Source organism: Narcine bancroftii, chromosome 7, assembly GCF_036971445.1.
Source record: "Narcine bancroftii isolate sNarBan1 chromosome 7, sNarBan1.hap1, whole genome shotgun sequence".
Classification (NCBI taxonomy): Eukaryota; Metazoa; Chordata; class Chondrichthyes; order Torpediniformes; family Narcinidae; genus Narcine; species Narcine bancroftii.
Window position 1 is genome coordinate 103,704,016 of NC_091475.1, and position 19,592 is coordinate 103,723,607.

Sequence of the window (19,592 nt, forward strand, 5' to 3'; positions counted from 1 at the left end):
GCCTGTGTGTAAAAAGAATACTGGGAAACTAAAGTGTCTGAGTCCTCCATTTCTTCATTTTGCTGAAGAATAGAGCACTACACTGAACTTGGTGAAGGGCGTCAAAAAACGACCATCCGCAGCCCTCAAGGTAAGATGCATTAACATGTTCTTCTTCATGTTCTCATAACATTCACCCAGGCTTGTTCTACATGGTAAGGTGTGTAAGAACATATTTAAGTTTGTAATTTATATGAAATCCAGGAGCATTGAAAGCTGTGGAAAATGTTTGTGCATTTGAGAATAGAATTCTATAAATTAGTCCTTAGGGCATTGATGGAAGTAAAACATTCAGGAAATTTTCACTAATGCATCCAAAGCTGCTAAAACATGTGCCTAGAAATGGATCCATTAGCATTCATTTTCTTGTGCGAATTACATAGATCAATGATGTAATCTATTTTAATCTACACAAATGATCTTCTCCACCCATTGAGACACCTCCTTGTAGAATGCCCCTCAGCACACTGAGCAGTTTTTTTCCCCACCAGCATGTGATAGTACAGATCTATCACCAATGTACATAGTGTATATAGTTACTGTATCTAGACTGTGCTTACAGCGATTGGCTGAGAGCTAAGCCACGCCTATTGTCTAGGCCTTAAAGGGTTGTGTCCCTAGCCAGGTCGGATCATTCCGGACTGGTCGGCCACCTGTGAAGAGCTCCTGTCTTTTGCTAATAAAAGCCTTGGTTTGGATCAACAAGTCTTTGGTTCTTTCAATGAGCTCTACACAGCATCAGTTGCATACCTAATTATATCACCTAATTTATTCCCTTATGAACCTTTACCCTTTGTTTATCAATGACAGTAAAATTAGGAATCAACTATAGTAAGATCATCAACGAGACTACAATAAAGGGACTCTATTCTGACATCAATATCTTCCGGCCTCAATTTTCGAAGTTCAGGATACTTGAAACCACATCACTGGTTATTTGTTACCGATTATAATCTTGTTAGGCAATGCACATTGGATCTAGTGATTGTGATTGATACTTCATCAATCATTTCACCCCTTACAATAGTAGAGAATTTCATGTGGCTCAGGAAACAATCAGAACTGCATGGGAGTGGTTGGGAACTTCATCGTACCCACCTCATCCCCTGTTCCCCCTCATCTCCATGGTGACCTTTTACATCACTGCTCTAAAATTACTATGGGGAGAGTTGCACATGATCTGGATGCAAAACCATTGTCTCAAATATGCTGAACATTTCTTTTTTGCTGGATATATGATTGGCTTTGTCCTTTGGTAAGGACATTGTTACAACTTTAAAAAAGGATGAACTCCAATTTCTGGGGAAAATTTTGTCAAATCTTTTAGTATAATATTAGAGATACTGCTGAAGATAAGAAACTCATGGGCTGATAGACTGTTCAATGCATGAAAGGCAATAAAATCTCAAAAGTTCTGAATCTGCCAATATGACTCAAATAATAAAAGATGAATGTAACCGACCAAAAAAAATTGCTAAAATGCCATCTCTGTTTTTGTATGTCTTTTGAAGATTCATCTATTTAATTACCTTCTAACCTTTGGTTTCATGTCATTTAAGCTTGGAAATGTGCTTAAGCAAGCCTTTATAACATTGGTATCTGCAGAGATGTTGAGGCTATACCATTAGTCTATGATATGATGCCTATCCAGTGATTAGTGGGGGTCTTTCATGGCTTGGTTCTGTTTACATCCGGTACCGCACGGATGGCAGTCTCTTCAATCTGAGGCGCCTGCAAGCTCACACCAAGACACAAGAGAAACTTGTCCGTGAACTACTCTTTGCAGACGATGCCGCTTTAGTTGCCCATTCAGAGCCAGCTCTTCAGCGCTTGACGTCCTGCTTTGCGGAAACTGCCAAAATGTTTGGCCTGGAAGTCAGCCTGAAGAAAACTGAGGTCCTCCATCAGCCAGCTCCCCACCATGACTACCAGCCCCCCCACATCTCCATCGGGCACACAAAACTCAAAACGGTCAACCAGTTTACCTATCTCGGCTGCACCATTTCATCAGATGCAAGGATCGACAATGAGATAGACAACAGAGTCGCCAAGGCAAATAGCGCCTTTGGAAGACTACACAAAAGAGTCTGGAAAAACAACCAACTGAAAAACCTCACAAAGATAAGCGTATACAGAGCCGTTGTCATACCCACACTCCTGTTTGGCTCCGAATCATGGGTCCTCTACCGGCATCACCTACGGCTCCTAGAACGCTTCCACCAGCGTTGTCTCCGCTCCATCCTCAACATCCATTGGAGCGCTTTCATCCCTAACGTCGAAGTACTCGAGATGGCAGAGGTCGACAGCATTGAGTCCACGCTGCTGAAGATCCAGCTGCGCTGGATGGGTCACGTCTCCAGAATGGAGGACCATCGCCTTCCCAAGATCGTGTTATATGGCGAGCTCTCCACTGGCCACCGTGACAGAGGTGCACCAAAGAAAAGGTACAAGGACTGCCTAAAGAAATCTCTTGGTGCCTGCCACATTGACCACCGCCAGTGGGCTGATATCGCCTCAAATCGTGCATCTTGGCGCCTCACAGTTCGGCGGGCAGCAACCTCCTTTGAAGAAGACCGCAGAGCCCACCTCACTGACAAAAGGCAAAGGAGGAAAAACCCAACACCCAACCCCAACCAACCAATTTTCCCCTGCAGTCGCTGCAACCGTGTCTGCCTGTCCCGCATCGGACTTGTCAGCCACAAACGAGCCTGCAGCTGACGTGGACTTTTACCCCCCCATAAATCTTCGTCCGCGAAGCCAAGCCAAAGAAAAAAAAAAAGATTAGTGGGCATTGCAGTTTTCAGATTTTGTAAAATGTTTAAGGAAGTATGATGTGAAGAAGTAGAAGTTAAATTAGCAAAGTGCAGTATTAATCACCTCACAATTAGTCAACTTAAAGAAAAGCTTACACTTATAGAGCATATTTCACAAGCTCAGATTGTCCTTATGTGGTTTACTAGTAATTAAAAGTTTTGACACATGGTCTTGGATCTAATATAGGAAACATGGCAGCCAATTTATCCACTTCAAGTAAGGTAATAATTGCCAAGCGGCGGAGTGATAGAGGAGGTCAGGGCATTAAGGGTTACGGGGAGAATGCTAGGGAATGGGGCTGAGTGTTAAGGATCATGATTAAATGACAGAGAAGACCCGATGGGCCGATGGACCAACTTTTGCACTTATATCTTGAGAAAATTAGGAAATTACACTGATATCATGATTTGGAAATAACCTTTGCCCCATCTAAAGTACATAAAATGTGCCTTCCCTTCATTGTGAACAAGATGATCAGCAAGCAACATCAGTGATGTTTATTACCTTTGGTGTCTGTACAAGTTTGTAATTTCATGAATTGTTATAACTTGCAGGTTAAAAACACTGTTGTGGGGGATATGCTCATTGGCGAAAAATGCTGGAATGAAATAACTCTGGAAACAATGGTGGAGCTGGGCAGAGAACAGACATGCTGATATTTTTACGAGTCAAAACGAGGAGAAGGAGAGTCCCCTACAGGGATCCAGGAAATTCTCTGTGCTGATACTGAAACAGCAGGGGATGGATGCGGTCAATGGTGGCATCATCAGAATGAAAGCTGCAAGATATTAAATGACTATCGACCAGTAGCACTTACATCAACAATGATGAAGTGTTTTGAAAGACGGGTGATGAAGCGTATCAGCTCCTGTCTGATCAGTGACATGGATACATTCCATTTCTCCTATCATAGTAACAAGTCTGCAGTAAATGACATCTCACTGGCTCCACATAAAACCTTGGAACATTTGCACAGCAAAGATGCATACATCAAGATGCCCTTTATCAACTACAGTTTGGCATTTAACACCCTCATCCCCTCAAAACTGATTAGCAAACTCCAAGACCTGGGAGTTAATTGGATCATAGTTTTCCTCCCCTCCAGACCACAATCAGTGAGGATTAGTAAGAATTTTTCCTCCATCAGTACTGGAGCACCACATGGCTGTGCTCTTAGCCCCCTGCTCTATACCTATGACTGTGTAGCTCAGTACGACAATAACACCATCTACATATTTGCTGACAATGCCACGGTAGTGGGTTGTATAAGGAGATGAGTCAGATACAGGATGGAGATTGAAAACTTGGTTGAACAACAACCTTGCCCTCAATATCATCAAAACTAAGGAGTTGATTGTTGACTTCAGGAAAGGAAAACCAGTGAAAATTGGGGGATCAAAGGAGGAGAGGGTGAGAAAAATTTAGTTTTTCAGAGTCACTATATCAGAGTGGACTCAACACACCAATGGCATCGTGAAGAAAGCATGTCTGCGCATTTACTTACTCAAGAGTTTGTGGAGGTTTGGTATGACACCTGAAACACTGATAAATTTCTACAGAGGTGTGGTGGAAAGTGTGCTGACCGCTGCATCACGGTCTGGTATGGGAACACCAATATCCCTGAGTGTAAAGCCCTCCAAAAAGTAGTGGACACATCCCAGAACATCACAGGCAAAATCCTCCCGACTATTGAGTACATCTACAGGGAACGCTGCCGTAAGAGGGCAGCAGCAATCATCAAAGACCCAGCACATGTTCTGTTCTTGCTGCTGCCATCAGGAAAGAGGTCTAGGTGCGACAAGACTCGCACCACTAGGTTTAGGAGCATTTGCTACCCCTCCACCATCAGACTCCTCGACAACAACCTCAATCAGGGACTTGTTTAAGGAGCCTTACTTGTACACTTTATTAATTTTATTTTTGTTCTCTCTGAATTGTACAGTTTGTTTATATTCATTATCTGTTTACAATTCTTTATTTGTTTACATGTTTATGCTGTGTACAGTTTATTTTTTTGCACTACCAATTAGTGGTAATTCTGCCATCCCCACAGGAAAAATGAATCTTAGTGTTGTATGTGATGTCGTGTATGTTCTCTGACAATAAATCTGAAATTTGACATGGACATGGTAACAAAACGTTTGTTTGGATTTATTTCCAAAACATGGAATTCTGGAATGACTCCTGTTGATTTTCCAGTGATTATTCAGTGACATTGGAGCTACTCATTGGAATTACATTACAAACATTGCAAGGCTCTATGAAATGGACCGCAGAGTACACAAAAAAAATTTAAAAAAAAACAAATATTGAAATAGGACTGTTGGAAAAATAGAGATCTGTTTATACTGATGTATTTATTTGCTTTAAGTTTAATATGCATGCAGTGAATATGGAATAAAAAATACTGTGATCATCATTGATAATTAGCTAATGCATAAGCAATGCACTGCTTTTGATACCCAGTCATATACATTCAGTGTTTGATGATATGAAAGAGGTGAAATTTAAATTGATTAAGAATCCAGAAGATAGGGGATGGATAAATTGTGATCAATTGCATCCGGCATTACTCTCCACCGATGATATGAGGTAGATCAGGTATGAATTTAATGAGACACGTAACAGGAGGACATTTTAACAGGTAGGATTTGTAATAGCTACATGTTTGACACATGGGGTGCTTCAAAGTGGGATGTTTCTTGGTTTAAATGATGGCTGAATATTGGTTGTGAGTGGCTGTAGAATAATCACACTTTGGATTTTTTTCTCTATACAGTTACTACGTGTGGTGCTCATTGCTAATGCTCTGTCACTGTTTAGGATGCTTAAGATTCATCCCTCCATTATATTCTTCCTTGACCAGATCCTGATTCACATCACAAGCTACTGTCAAGGATATTTTTGGGGAGTCCTAAATACCTAATGGGCTCTGGAACAAGAATCTTATTTTCTTGAGAAGTTTGCAATTTGGCATTTCTTTCATTCCTTTCTTGTTATGGGAGATAATAATTAACTGATATGGCCTTGGAAGCATATTCAGTATTCTAGTCAAGTTTATGCCTTCACTCTGGAAATTGTGGTTCAGAGGGCATGGGATCTCTTTCCAGGGAATTTGGGCATGCAATGTGGAATTATTGTGGCAAATGTAAGAAGGAAGCTGTCAACCCTGATCATTATCAAAATGTAACCTGGATGGATATTTCTATTGTACAGGAAAGCAGGAAGTTTCTATTAGAATTTTCTTCATTACATTAAGAAAAGTGCAGTGCTGATATGTTGCCCTGAGACTTCCCAAAAACATTCACATAGAAAAGAATATGGTGCTTACTGAAGATACCCATTAAATATATAAGGTAATATTGGGACTTGTCTATTCAACTCAGAATTTTTAATGATGTGCCAAGCTTTAAATGCTAAAGAGACAATCCCTCTGACATACAATGAACATTTAAGTTTGTAGACTTATTATTTCAATTTTTAATTCATGCTGGAGGGTGTAAAATAACTCAGGAGCTTTTCTTCCAGTGTCTTCAACTTCTTAGTCTTATTCCCATCATTTCTACCTTTCTATGCATGAATGTAGAACTTTACAGAACAGTACAGGCCCTTCAGCCCACATACTTGTGCTGACCTATATAAACCTATTCAACAAAATAAACCTTCCCTACTGCACACTCACAACCCTCTCTTTCTTGCATCCATGTGCCTGTTCAAGTTTTTTTTTTAAATGCTCCTACTTGCCAGCTTCCACCCTTACCCCTAGTAGTTCCAGACACTACTGTGTGTTTTTTTTTAAAAAGGAAAAAGAAAAACCCTAATTTCTCCCCTAACCTTTTCTTCCCTCACCTTGTTCAGAAGTCCTCTGGAGTTTGTTAGTCTCACCATAGGAATAAAGTGTTGGCTGTCCTCCCAAGCTATGCCTCTTATAATCTCTGTAAGTCACCTTTCATCCTTCTCTGCTCAAAAGAGAACAGCATCAACTCTGTCAACCTTGGTTCATAAGACACATTCTCCAATCCAGGCAACATCCTGGTAAATCTTCTCTGCACCCTCTTCCACTCTCTTGACAGCTTCCACACACTTCCTGTAATGAGTTGACCAGGACTGAACAAAATATCCAAAGTGTGGTCTCACCAGATTTTTATAGAGCTGCAAATTACCTCATGACTCTTTATCTCAATCCCCCCCAACTAATGAAGACAAGCTTACCATAAGCCTTCTTATCTACCCTATCAACCTATGCAGCACCCTTGAGAGATCTATGGATTTGGTCCCCAAGCTCCATACGTTCTTTCAGGCCATATAACCATATACTCTGCCTTCAAGTTTGACCTTCCAAAGTGCATCACTTCACACTTATCTAGATTGAATGCTATCTGCCACTTCTCTTCCCAACTTTGCATCCTGTCTATATCCTGTTGTAACCTACAACTTTATATACTATCCACATTACATTTGGGTCATCTGCAAACACTGACTCATCCCTCTACTTCTTCATTCAGGACATTTATAAAATTCACGAAGGGCAGGGGTCCCAGAACAGATCCTTACAAAACTCCACTAGTCTCTGACGTGCAAGAAGAAAACATTCCATGTACTATTCTCTGCTACCTGCAGGCAAACCATTTCTGAATCCCTACAGCATGGGTTCCATAGATCCCATGCCCATAACTTTCTTTGATAACTTTATTTATATTCAATAATAGATAATGTATGTCAAATACAATGTAGTACATATTTTATCCCATAGTAACCCCCTCCCCATCCCTATTCCACACCCCCACCCCTCTACTAATCTACCCTAAAAGAAAGAAAAAAGAGAAGAAAGAAATGGAGGAGAATAGTTAAAATAATACATTGACATATGTCGTGGTTGGGAACCACCACCCAAAGTGGAAAAATATTTCAAGATTTAGTATGCATCCAATCCATATACAGGCTCAAAACTTTCTCAAAAAAGGAATAATTATTTCACAAATTATACATAATCTTCTCTAAAGGAATACATGATCTCATCTCCAAATGCCATTATTGAATATTCAGCTGAATATCATTCTCCCAAGTAACTGCTAAACATTTCCAAGCTACTGCTAAAGCCATCCTCAGGAAAGCAACTTGAGATTTATCTAATTTCAATTCTAATCACAATGATTTAATATTGGTCAGTAAAAACATTGTAGGGTCTAAATTAATTTTAAATTTAAACATAACTTCCAGAAATTCTTTAATTTTATTCCAAAAAGTTTTAACTGTCTCACATAACCAAACCGAGTGTAAGAAAGTTCCTACTTCCTTTTGACATTTAAAACACAAATCTGAAGTAATATACTTAAATCTCTTTAATTTTTCAGGAGTTAAATACAATTGATGAATAAAATTATAATGAATTAATCTATATCACACATTCACAATCTTGGTCATACAGTCTTCACATACAGGGGGATATCTATCCCCAAATCTGTTTCCCATTTCACTCTTTTCTTATCTACGTCTGGCTTAAAAGATTGAGCCTGCAGTAAGTTATACATATTTGATATAAAATCCTTCCTAGTTCCATCAGTAATCAAAATCTCAAATTTAGATTTTCTCAGGAGACACAAAGTACGTCCAAAATTTTCTAACAATAGATCATTAAGCTGATAATAAGTAAAAAAGGTACTCAAAGATACATTATACTTTTCTCTCATTCATTAAAAAGAAATGAAATATCCTTCTTCGTCATAGTCTTTTACTAATTTTATACCTTTTTGTTCCCATAATCTCAGTAATTGATTATTAACTGTAAATGGTCAAAGTTTATTTTGAAATAAAGGTGTCTTAGCTGAAACTCTTCCTTCTGTATCAATCTGTACATTTTTATTCACCCATAACTCAAGCAAATGTTTCAACGGTGTTGTTATAACTATGTAATAACTGAGAATTCCAACAATAAAGAAATTGATCCATTCTCTTTTCAACAATCTGATCTAATTCAATGGTTTCCCAAATCAAAGGAGTATCCACTTGAAACATTCTATTTATAAATTTTAATGGAGCCGATTCATAATAATATTGAAAATTAGGTAATTGTAAACCACCAAATGCATATTTCCACGTTAACTTTTGTAGTGAGACTCTCACCATTTTGTCTTTCTATGAAAATATTCTTATCAAAGAATTAATATCTTTAAAAAAACTTATAAGGTACCTTACATGGAAGAGATTGACACAAATACTGAATTCACGGAAAAACATTCATCTTTATACAATTAACTCTTCCTATTAATGTTATAGGTAAATCCTTCCATCTATTTAAATCATTTTTAATTTTAACCAATAATGGTAAATAATTCAACACAAATAGATTATTATAATTATTATCAATAATAATACCCAAATATTTAATTCGGTCAGACAATCTAAACTTCACAATCTATCTACGTAACAAATTATCCATCTCCATCAATGGCATAATTTCATTCTTCTCCCAGTTAACCTTCTATCCAGATAACACCCCATACTGTTGCAAACATACATGCAAGTTCACCAAGGATCGTAAAGATGAGTTAAATATATCAACACATCATCTGCAAATACATTTATTTTATACTCATTTGTATTCACTTTAATCCTTTTTATCATGTTGTCATGCCTAATCATCTGTGCCAAATGTTCAACAACCAATGCAAACAAAGCTAGTGACAAAGGACATCCCTGTCTAGTTTTAACTTAAAAGGTGAAGACATCTGTCCATTCGTCACTACTCTCACTGTAGGAATTTTATACAAAGCCTTAACCCAACCAATAAAAAGAGGCCCAAATTTAAATTTTCCAAAACTTTAAACAAAAAGCCCCATTCAACTCTATCGAAAGTCTTTTCAGCATCCAAAGAAATTACCTTCGGCAGGTTGAGTTGCTGCATGAAGTATTAATTTAAAAAAATCAATTTTACTATATTATCTGCTGAATAACCGTTCCTGATAAAGCCTGTCTAGTCTACATGAATTATATCAGGTAAATATTTTGCTAATCTATTGGCCAAGACCTTGGCTACTATCTTATAGTCTATATTAACAAAGAAAAAGGTCTATATGATCCCACATTTAAAGGATCTCTATCTTTCTTAGGAATCACTGTAATAACTGCTTTAGAAAATGAATCTGGTAGAGAACCAACATTAACTGCTTCGTCCAAAACATCCATCAACAAAAGGATTTAAAAGATCCTGAAGTTCCTTATAAAATTCATATGTGCCATCAACCAATCATAAACCTTGAAGATGGGCTCAGGCTTGAAACATCAGTAATATATCTTTGCTTTTTTTTTGGATGGTGAAAAGACCAGCCGTGTTCCTCAAATTCGGTGTTTTCACTACAATCATAGTTTCTGCAGACTTTCATGTTTCACACAAGTCATAAACATGTTGGAGATGTATTCTGGTGTCAATGTAAGTACTCATTAGTGTTCACCAGTCAGTGTTTCCAGAATAGCAGTGGTGCACCAGACAAGTGAGAGGTTTAGATGTGAATAAAGAGCATGGCTCAGGGCAAACACAATCCCATACCTTCATGAGACAGATAAGGAAGGAAAGTGTTGAGGATAATGCCCAAAAAGTTCCTTTCATCTTTGCTTGGATGTTAAACTGGGTGGCATGGTTGGTGTGGTGGTTAGCACGATGCCTTTACAGCACTAGTGATTGGGACTAGGGTTTGAACCCTGCGCTGTCTGTAAGGATTTTTTGCCTTCTCTCTGTGTCTGTGTGGGTTTTCCCCTCGGTGCTCTAGTTTCCTCTCACCAGTTGAAACGTACCGAGGGTTGTAGGTTAATTGGGTATAAATTGGGCGGTACGGACTTGTGGGCCAAAATGGCCTTTTACTGTGCTGTATCTCTAACTTCTTTAAAAATGTAAAAAAAAACTTCCCCTTAATTACTTAAGGGTTACTTCAGGAGAACATGCAGCAACCTATGTTGCTACCTTCCCCAATGCCACTGAAGAAAAACAGTCCTGAACAACCCCCATTGGTCCCCATCAATTCAAGTTTCCCAGCAAATAAATGATGTTTTACCCAGCAACTAAGAACTGGCCAGATACCAAAAGAATGAAATGTAAATGATTATACTGATGGACAGAAACATTAAAATGCTAAATCCTTACAAACCTGTGAGATACATGAGCAAAATTAGGCCATTAATCCCATGGAGTCTGCTCTGCCATGGATGAAATATTTTCCTCTCAACCCAATCCTCCTTCTTCCTTCGCATAACCTTTGACACCTTTACCAATCAAAACCCTATCAACCTCTGCTTTAAATATGTCCAACGGCTTCTGGCCAAAGAAATTTCTCCTCATTTTTGTTTTAAAGGGGTATCCTTTTATTTTGAGGCTGTGCCTTCTGGTCCTAGTGGAAACATTCTCATTCACTCTATCCAGCTATTTAAATATTCAGTAGGTTATGGAATATCTTGCAATTACAGATTGTCCATGGTGTTCAAATTCAAATTCTGGTCTCAGCTGAGGTAAACAGGCACTCAGATTCTTGTTTAGACGGTTCTGGCTCTGTTTTGGAGCTCAAGAGTGCTCTATCAATGATTGCTCCACTTACACCTGTGTGAAGATAGACAGTCACTGAAAGCACCATGTAATGCTGACTGAAGGGAGGGGAGTAGCATGCAAGAAGTGAAGAGCACTGTGCTTGAGTTCTCATGAGCATGTCCTCTTCTACTACCATCACTCACAAATTTAAGTCACACTTCATTGCTACGCTCTTCAAGGAAAAATATTGTAGCAAATCAGTAAACTCCTGTAAGACTAAGTTTACAGTATTTGTCATCCTAATTAGGGTAACAGACATGCTGTGCAATACACAGAAGTGCTAAAGAAACACGGCAGGTCACACAACATCTATAGGAAGCAAATGGTAACCAAGGTATGAGCAAAAAGCAGGCAGGCACCTGAATAAAAAGGGGGGGGGGGAGGGAAGAAGTAGTAGGGGAGGAGCAGAAGTAAGAGAGAAGAGCTGGTGAGTAATGGGGGAGGTTCTCTGGATCGAGGGGGAAGGGAGTTGTGAGCTGGAGGAAAGGTGATTTGAGGGATAGGGAAAGGAAATGAGACAGGAGGGGGACCTAACAGAAATTAGAGGTTGATGTTAATGCTGTCTGGCTGCCCAGATGAAATATCAGGTGTTGGTCGTCCAATATGAGATTAGCCCCAGTTTGGCCACTGGGAGATCCCCGTTGCAGCAGAGGGTGAAGATGCTCATGAAACTATTTCCCAGTCTACATCCAGTCTCTCCACGGTAGAGGAGGAAGCCACAATGGAAGCCCTGGATTCAGTACATGACGCCTGCAGATTTACAAGTGAAGTATGCTTCAGTTGAAGGACTGTTTAGGACCCCAAATGGTGGTGAGGGAAAAGATGTGGGAATGTGCAGCTTTTTTTTGTAATCACAGGGGTAGATACCAAGGGGGTGATTGGTGGGAAATAATTAACGGAAGAAGGAGTTCTGGAGGGAGTGATCCCTGTGGAAAGTGAACAGGGCAGGAGAGGGAAAGATGTGTCTGGCAATGGGACATGTTGCTGTCGTTAACATGTTGCTTTGATCTCAACAGGCAGCTAGCAGTTCCCTCTCACCTCACGTCAATGTCTTTTTGGACATTAGGAGAATAAAATAAAAAATGTTACTGGTCTAAAGAAACACCTGCATTCTTATTGAATGGTAGAACATTGTGGGGGCCTAGTCTGGTTTCTATTTAAATGTACTTTGTTCCTCAAATCTCAGTTCTTCCAAATATAATTCTTTTTGATGAGTCAAAAACCTGACAAATTCAGAAGTAAAATTGTCTTGCTGCATAAAATGTCACAGGAAGATGTACTAAAGTTACTTGCTTCCAAAGAGTAACACACCTTCTGTTCCCTCAAAACTTGGACTTCATAATGAGACCATTATTCTCTATCTTGAGGGGAATGTCCAAATACCTATTGATGAGCAAAGACTATTGCCTGTCTAGTTTATAATATTTAAAGATTGTCAATCAATTTTTCTAGACCTAGATCTAAGTACTTTTCATTTAAAGTCTAGCTTTTGTGGATGAGCTCGAAACCCATCTTCTGTTTACAAAACAGCCCAATATTACAGTTAACAGTTTGGCCAACGGTTTTTTAATTCCATCATAATTCATTTGAATAGGAATGTTTAATCCCTGCATTCAAAATTAAAGTTTACTGAAACAACTCAGACAATGTAAACTTTGCGATAAGTTACCAGAATAATTTTCATAGAGCTCAAGTTTAGGCTCAAGTTCAAATTTATTGTCCGAGTGCGTACATAACATTCCTTTTTTCCTGCGGGCAAGGCAGACTTTCTACTTATCATTAACTATAAACTGTACTCAAGAAGAAAGATGAATGTACAAAAGAGATCAATGTAAGTAAACTGACTGTGCAGAAAAAAAATATTCAGTAGTAAATAATATGCAAAGAAAGAATCCTTAAATGTATATGCGGGTTCGTCATCCCAGGTCAGGACATCAGGATGAACAGAGGGCACATCACTTGACAATAGACAATAGGAGCTGGAGTAGGCCCTTCAGCCCATTGAGCCAGCACCGCCATTTTACAGAACATGGCTGATCACTAGCATCAGTACCCATTTCCAGCCTTATCCCCATAACCCTTAACTCCTTTGCCCACTAGAGTCTTATCTAACTCTCTTTTGAACATAATCAGCGAATCTGCCTCTACCACACTCTGTGGCAGAGCATTCCACAGATTCACACTTCTCTGGGTAAAAAAATGTTTTCTCATCTCCGTCCGAAAGGGCCTACCCTGTATTCTTAAACTATGCCCTCTAGTCCTCGTCTCCCCCATCATTGGGAACAAGTAATCCGACTTCACCCTGTCTATCCCCCTGATAATTTTGTATACCTCAATCATGTCCCCCCTCATCCTTCTAAACTCCATCGGATACAAGTCCAGTTTTTCTAGCCTTTCAGCATATGTCAACCAAATCATTTACATAAATCCCCTCATCCAAATCATTTACATAAATTACAAACAACTGAGGACCCAATACCGATCCCTGCGGCACTCCACTCGTCACATCCTGCCATCCTGGGCAGCTGCTGGAATAAACCTGCGATAAAAGTCTATCATCCCCACGAACTCCTGCAAATCTTTGGTTGTACTGGGCTTTGGGAAGCTGTGGATGACCTCTACCTTGTCAGGCAATGGTGTGGCCCCATCCTTTGTAATCCTGTGGCCTAGGAAGTTAATGGAGTTCAAGTCAAACTGGCATTTGACCAGGTTGGTGGTGAGGCCGATCTCCTGCAGACAACTACAAAGATTTCAGAGGTGCTGAAGGTGTTCCTGTGGGGTTCAACTTGCCACGATGATATTGTCGAGGTAGATGAAAGTGCCATCCAGGTCTCAGCCCACTGCGTCAATCAGTTGCTGGAATGTATGTGCCGCATTTTTGAGCACGTATGGCATCCTCAGGAACTTGAACAGCCCAAATGGGGTGATGATGGCCATCTTAGGATGTTATCAGGATGAACCGCGATCTGGTGATATCTTCGCATGAAGTTCACTTTTGAGAATATCGTTGCCCTTTGCAGGTTTGCCGCAAAATCTTCGATGAGTGGCACAGGGTAATGGTCTTGGGTGGTGGCCTCATTGAGCCAGTGATAGTTGCCACATGGTCTCCGGTCCCCAGTTGCTTTCGGCACCATGTGCAGGGGTGAGGCCCATGGGCTGTCTGACTGTCAAATAACACACAACTCATTGAGCTTGTGGAACTCCTCCTTGGTCAGTCGGAGCATCTCCAGGGAGAGTCGTCTCAGCCATGCGTGGAGAGGTGGGCCCTTGGTCAAGATGTGATGTCTGATGCCGTGTTGAGGCATCTCCACTGTGAACTAAGGGGAAAGTTTGCCAGGAATCCCACTAGCATCTTGGAGAACTCATCCTCCGAGCTGTGAACGAAGTCCAGGTGCATTGTCAGTAACCTAGCGCCCCTCAGTGCGATGGTCTAGTAGGTCTCAGTGTGGATGAGTCACTTACCATCAAGGTCCAGTCCACTAGGAGGCTGTGGGCTCTCAGGAAATCCCCTCCGAGAAGTGAATGTTCCACTGTGGCCAGCGTGAACTCCCACAAAAAATGACTGCCCCTGAACTGCAGCTCGGCCCTACAAGTGCCATAGGTCTGTATGACGTACCAGGATTGGAGAATTTCAAGCAGGAAAGCCGTTGTCTTAAAAATTGGATTGCATCCTACTGTTTATTTCAAAAATCTAACTACAAGTTTGGATTTTAACTGCCTCATGAACACAAATTGGTTCATATAAATGTCCCTAAAATTTATCAGAATAAGTTTCCGGTTTGATTCTGCTCTCAATCTACAGTTTTATTGGACTAATCTATTGTTTATGGTCAAACTTCATACGAAGCAAGCAGGATGATGCAATTGCAAGAAACTTCTTTTAATAGTCGTGTTTGTATAAGGACCTGAAATCATTGGGAAGTGAATGTAGTATTTGCTAAAGTTGTGGTAATATGCCACCAAAGGTTTTGGACTCTTATTGGACCTTTCTGAAGATGACACATGGATTTTGTGAGAATTGGAATGACAGTTTCCAGTACTGATTAATATTCATTCAGAGTCAATTAAATTCAGAATGGCTCTCCATATTTCCATAGGGTGTGAACTGAGTGAACTCTTGATGAAGGGAAGATCCAAAACAGGATTAGTCTCGTACAGCCAAATTTAGATTCTAGAGTTGAACAGAAATAGTTTAAAAACACATCAGAATGATTAGTTCAAAGAAAACAAACACTTGTGTTCTGAACTCTTCCTGTGAGTCAAGCACATGAATGGGAAGTAAGAACCCTTGTAGATGTTTGCAGAAACAAGAAACAGTTGGAATTTTCAACCAAGATTGAAACTGGTTACAGAATCTGAAGAGTTGAGATTATCAGACCATTCAGTTGTGAACTCGTACCTGAGTTAGATCATGGGCAGAATTTAGGAAATTAAGTAAGTGTGAAAAAGAGACAAAATCTTATCTGAGTTCACATCCAGAATTAAACTTTCCAATGTGGATCTGCTAAAATCTGTCAGGAGATCAAGGAAATCATGAGATCTGGTTACTTGACTGAAATTTTGTTCATTAGGTACATATGTGGAAAATACTTTAATGTATCTTGAAGTCTGCAACATTATGTTTCATCTGTACTTATTATTAATAAAGATTAAAGATTAAAGCAGAGGGGGAGAAAGAAAGGGGAGAAATGGGGGATAGAAATGGGGAGAAAAGCAGAGCGGGGGGAGAGAAACAGAGGGGGAAGAAAAACGGGGGAGAAAAACAGAGGACTTTAGCATTTGATAAGGTCCTGCACTGTGAAGTTTAAGGTATGTGGGATCCAAGGCAATCTGGCTAAATGGATCCAAAATTAACTTAGTGATATGAGACAGAGGACAGTGCTGGGCAGATTCTTTTTGATTGCCTGTGTGACCTGTGGTGTATGAAGTGAGAATGTTGGTTGTGTTTATGACAGGAGGAAGATTGTCTAATGCTACAGATACATTGGTGCACATCTAGAAATCAGATGGAAAGTTGAGCAAAGTGTTGTCAGATGGAATTTAATCTCAAGGGTGATGTATTTTGGGAAGTCAAATAACAATAAGACGTATATATTCAATTGTCAAGTCATAAGAAATATCATTGAACAAAGGGATTTTAGGGTTCAAGTCCATTCTTCTCTGAGGGAATCAACAAGGGTAAATATGATGGATAAAAAGGCTTGCTTTTTTTTAAGGTTGATGGTTTTAATATAAAAGTCAGGATGTTGTATGGCAATTTTACTCAATGCAAGTTAGACCATATCTGGTGTATTGTGTGCAATCTGGTCACCACATGATAGATTGCATTGTAAATAGTCAGTGAAGATTTACCAGGATACCACCTGGATTAGAAGAGTAGTTATGTGGAGAGATTGTTTAGATTGATCTTGTTTTCCCTGAAGCAAAGCCTGCTGAGGTTTGACCACAGAAATAGTATATGCAGTTTTAAGATGCATGAATAGATAGAATTATTTCCCCATGGGAGGTGGTATCAAAAATGAAAGGGCATAGTTTTAGATGAGAGGGAGAAATTTTTAAGGGTATATGTGGGGTATTTTTTTTTTTACATAGTGATTAAAACTTGCTGGCACCATGTTGAAGAGGCATTTAGGCTGATGGTTAAAAAGGCAAGACAGAAGGATATAGACCTAATACAGACAAATAAGATACATGATCAAAATGTTTGGCATAGATGCAGTTGGCTATAGGCCCATTTCTGTTCTGTACATCATTATGACTTTATTGTCATCCTATTTGACAGCAGAGACATGTGGTATGCCTGTTCAAACAATACAAGTCTTACCGACAATCTGGAACATTCAGATTTACAGCAACAATATAAAGAAACTACTTGCTTATTTTTGGAAGGCTGTCTTGTAAATAAACTATCTCTACTGCTACTATTTTATTCTATGAAATATTAAAGTATAGTACCTGGTGTAAAGAAGTAAAACATAAAAGTCTGCAGACACTGTGGTTTGCATACTGGAGAAACTCAGCAGGTCAAACAGTGTACTTTGTGTAGCAAAGATTAAAATACATACCTAACATTTTGGGCTTGAGCCCTTCATCAAAGTGTGGCAAAATGTATGCAGGTGCTTAAATAAAATTGTTGGGAGGGGATGGGCAGGGGGAGGAGCGTGGTTCCACAGGCCAGAGGTATTGGGTGGATAAGGGAGGGAGGGCACACCAGCAAACAAGGGGAGGGGGGGGGTTGGCTCTGTGAATGGAAAAGGAAGGGGGTGGAGAGCTGGAGGAAAGAAAACAAAGGGAATGGGAAGAGAGGGAGAATGACAAATAGGCTAGTAATGCCATTGACCAGATTAATATCAATTTCAGTTTCTGCTAGCCTAATCTCTGTTCTCCTTCCATTCCCATTCCCTTTGTCTTCTTTCCTCCAGCTCTCTATTCCCTTCCTTTTCCATTCACAGAGCCATCACCCCTCCCTTTGTTTGTTGCTGTGCCCTCTCTCCCTTATCCAACTATTACCTCCTGCCTGTGGGCCTGTGCTCCTTCCTCTGCACTCCCCCTCTCTCCCTGCCATTTTGTTTGGGCGCTTGGCCACATTTTGTCTATACCGTGATGAAAGGCTCAAGGCCAAAATGTTAGTTATGTATCCTTATCTTTGCTACATAAAGTGCATCATTTGACCTGTTGAGTTTCTCCAGAAGTTTGTTTTTACCTGGTGGAAAGGTACACTTCTATTGGAGGTTTTGTCCCATTGGCACATTTAAAATGCACAATTTATGTGCTGCTGGCACTCCTGCAATATTGAATTATTTAAATCAGTGGGGGCCATTGAAACATAGCCATATAGGACTGTTCTGCCATGTAAAAAGGTTTGCTTTTGCTGATGGGAAAAAAACATTGATCTTTCTCACCATGGCACCAGAAATCTTGTTAGACCTTTGCAGATTTTAAAGTTGCAATTACAAACAGCATGAAGTAAGCTTCATCTCTGAGCTCCTTCAGGAATTCTGCATCCACTCTGAACTTCTGAGGAACAGGTTACAGATTATTCTTTGAAATAACATCAGCAAAATATTTTGTGTGGCTCAGCACTAAACAAACTTATCAACATCTGCCTGGTAAATCTGGCAATCATTTTCTCCTGTGCACTGAGGTGTGCAATTTTTGCCTCCTGTGTTATTTCTCCTTCATCCCATAATGATTTTACATTGATCACTCTTCTTACTCAGCAGAGAACTAAGACATTGATGGTGATATGTGTTGCACATTTCAATGCCTGGAGGTTGAGACTAATTAAAATGTTGATATTGCACAGATATTGGTTTATGATCAAAAAAAAAAACTTATACTTACCTGGCAGGGGAGAATCGGTGGTCATGATGGCCGATCTCCCAGGACGAGGCTATCCCATTGCACTTCGGGTGTGCTGACGCCTGCGATGTCCCCAAATGCGGGATACTCGACTGCAAAATTTGTGGTTGTGGGGGACTGCATTCGCGCTAAAAAATTATTTAAAAAAGAAAAAAAAAATAGAAATAAATAGAAAAAAAACTTTTGTATATTTCCTTTTACATCATAATGAGGCATTATGGACTATTAGCTTCCACTTTTCCTTCTGTTGTGCACCTGGAAATGCAGCATCCAACTTATGCAAAGCAAAGTTCTATAATCAACAGAAGGACCAATTACCTATTTAGTAATTTTGGCAGAGTTGTTTGAAGGGTAATGTTGTCTAGTGTATAATATGATACTTTATTATACTATGATAAATTAAATGACATATCACTCTATGATCTGATCTGGTAGAAAGGGCCTCAAGGACAACGCTATTGACATTGCAGGATTCATTCAGAACAGTATTGGAGTGTGAAGTTGTCTTAAATCTTGGAACAGTATTTACTTAGTGACCTCAGCATTAATATAATCGAAAAATAAATTTGGGCAATACACATCATTCTTCATTCTCATCATTCACTAATTCTTAAAACTATATGTAATAAATCAATTATACAGACTTCGTGTATTGTACAAATTTTTAATATATTCCCTTCATAATTTCCTTAGGTCCACTAATTTTTGCTTTCCTATATTTTGGATAGAGGGGTAGAAGACCTTTCTGCCAGTTTACTATTAATCAGTCTGGCTGCAGAACACTGCTGAGGTTTATCAGCAT

General features: G+C 39.6%; 1 non-coding gene across 1 annotated transcript; it reads left to right on the forward strand.

Annotated features, from left to right (window-relative positions):
- The first annotated feature begins 18,764 nt into the window (after nt 1-18,764).
- LOC138740173 (U1 spliceosomal RNA) lies at nt 18,765-18,923 on the forward strand. Its single transcript, XR_011342720.1, has one exon. It is a non-coding gene; the product is annotated as a U1 spliceosomal RNA (small nuclear RNA).
- The last annotated feature ends 669 nt before the right edge of the window (nt 18,924-19,592 follow it).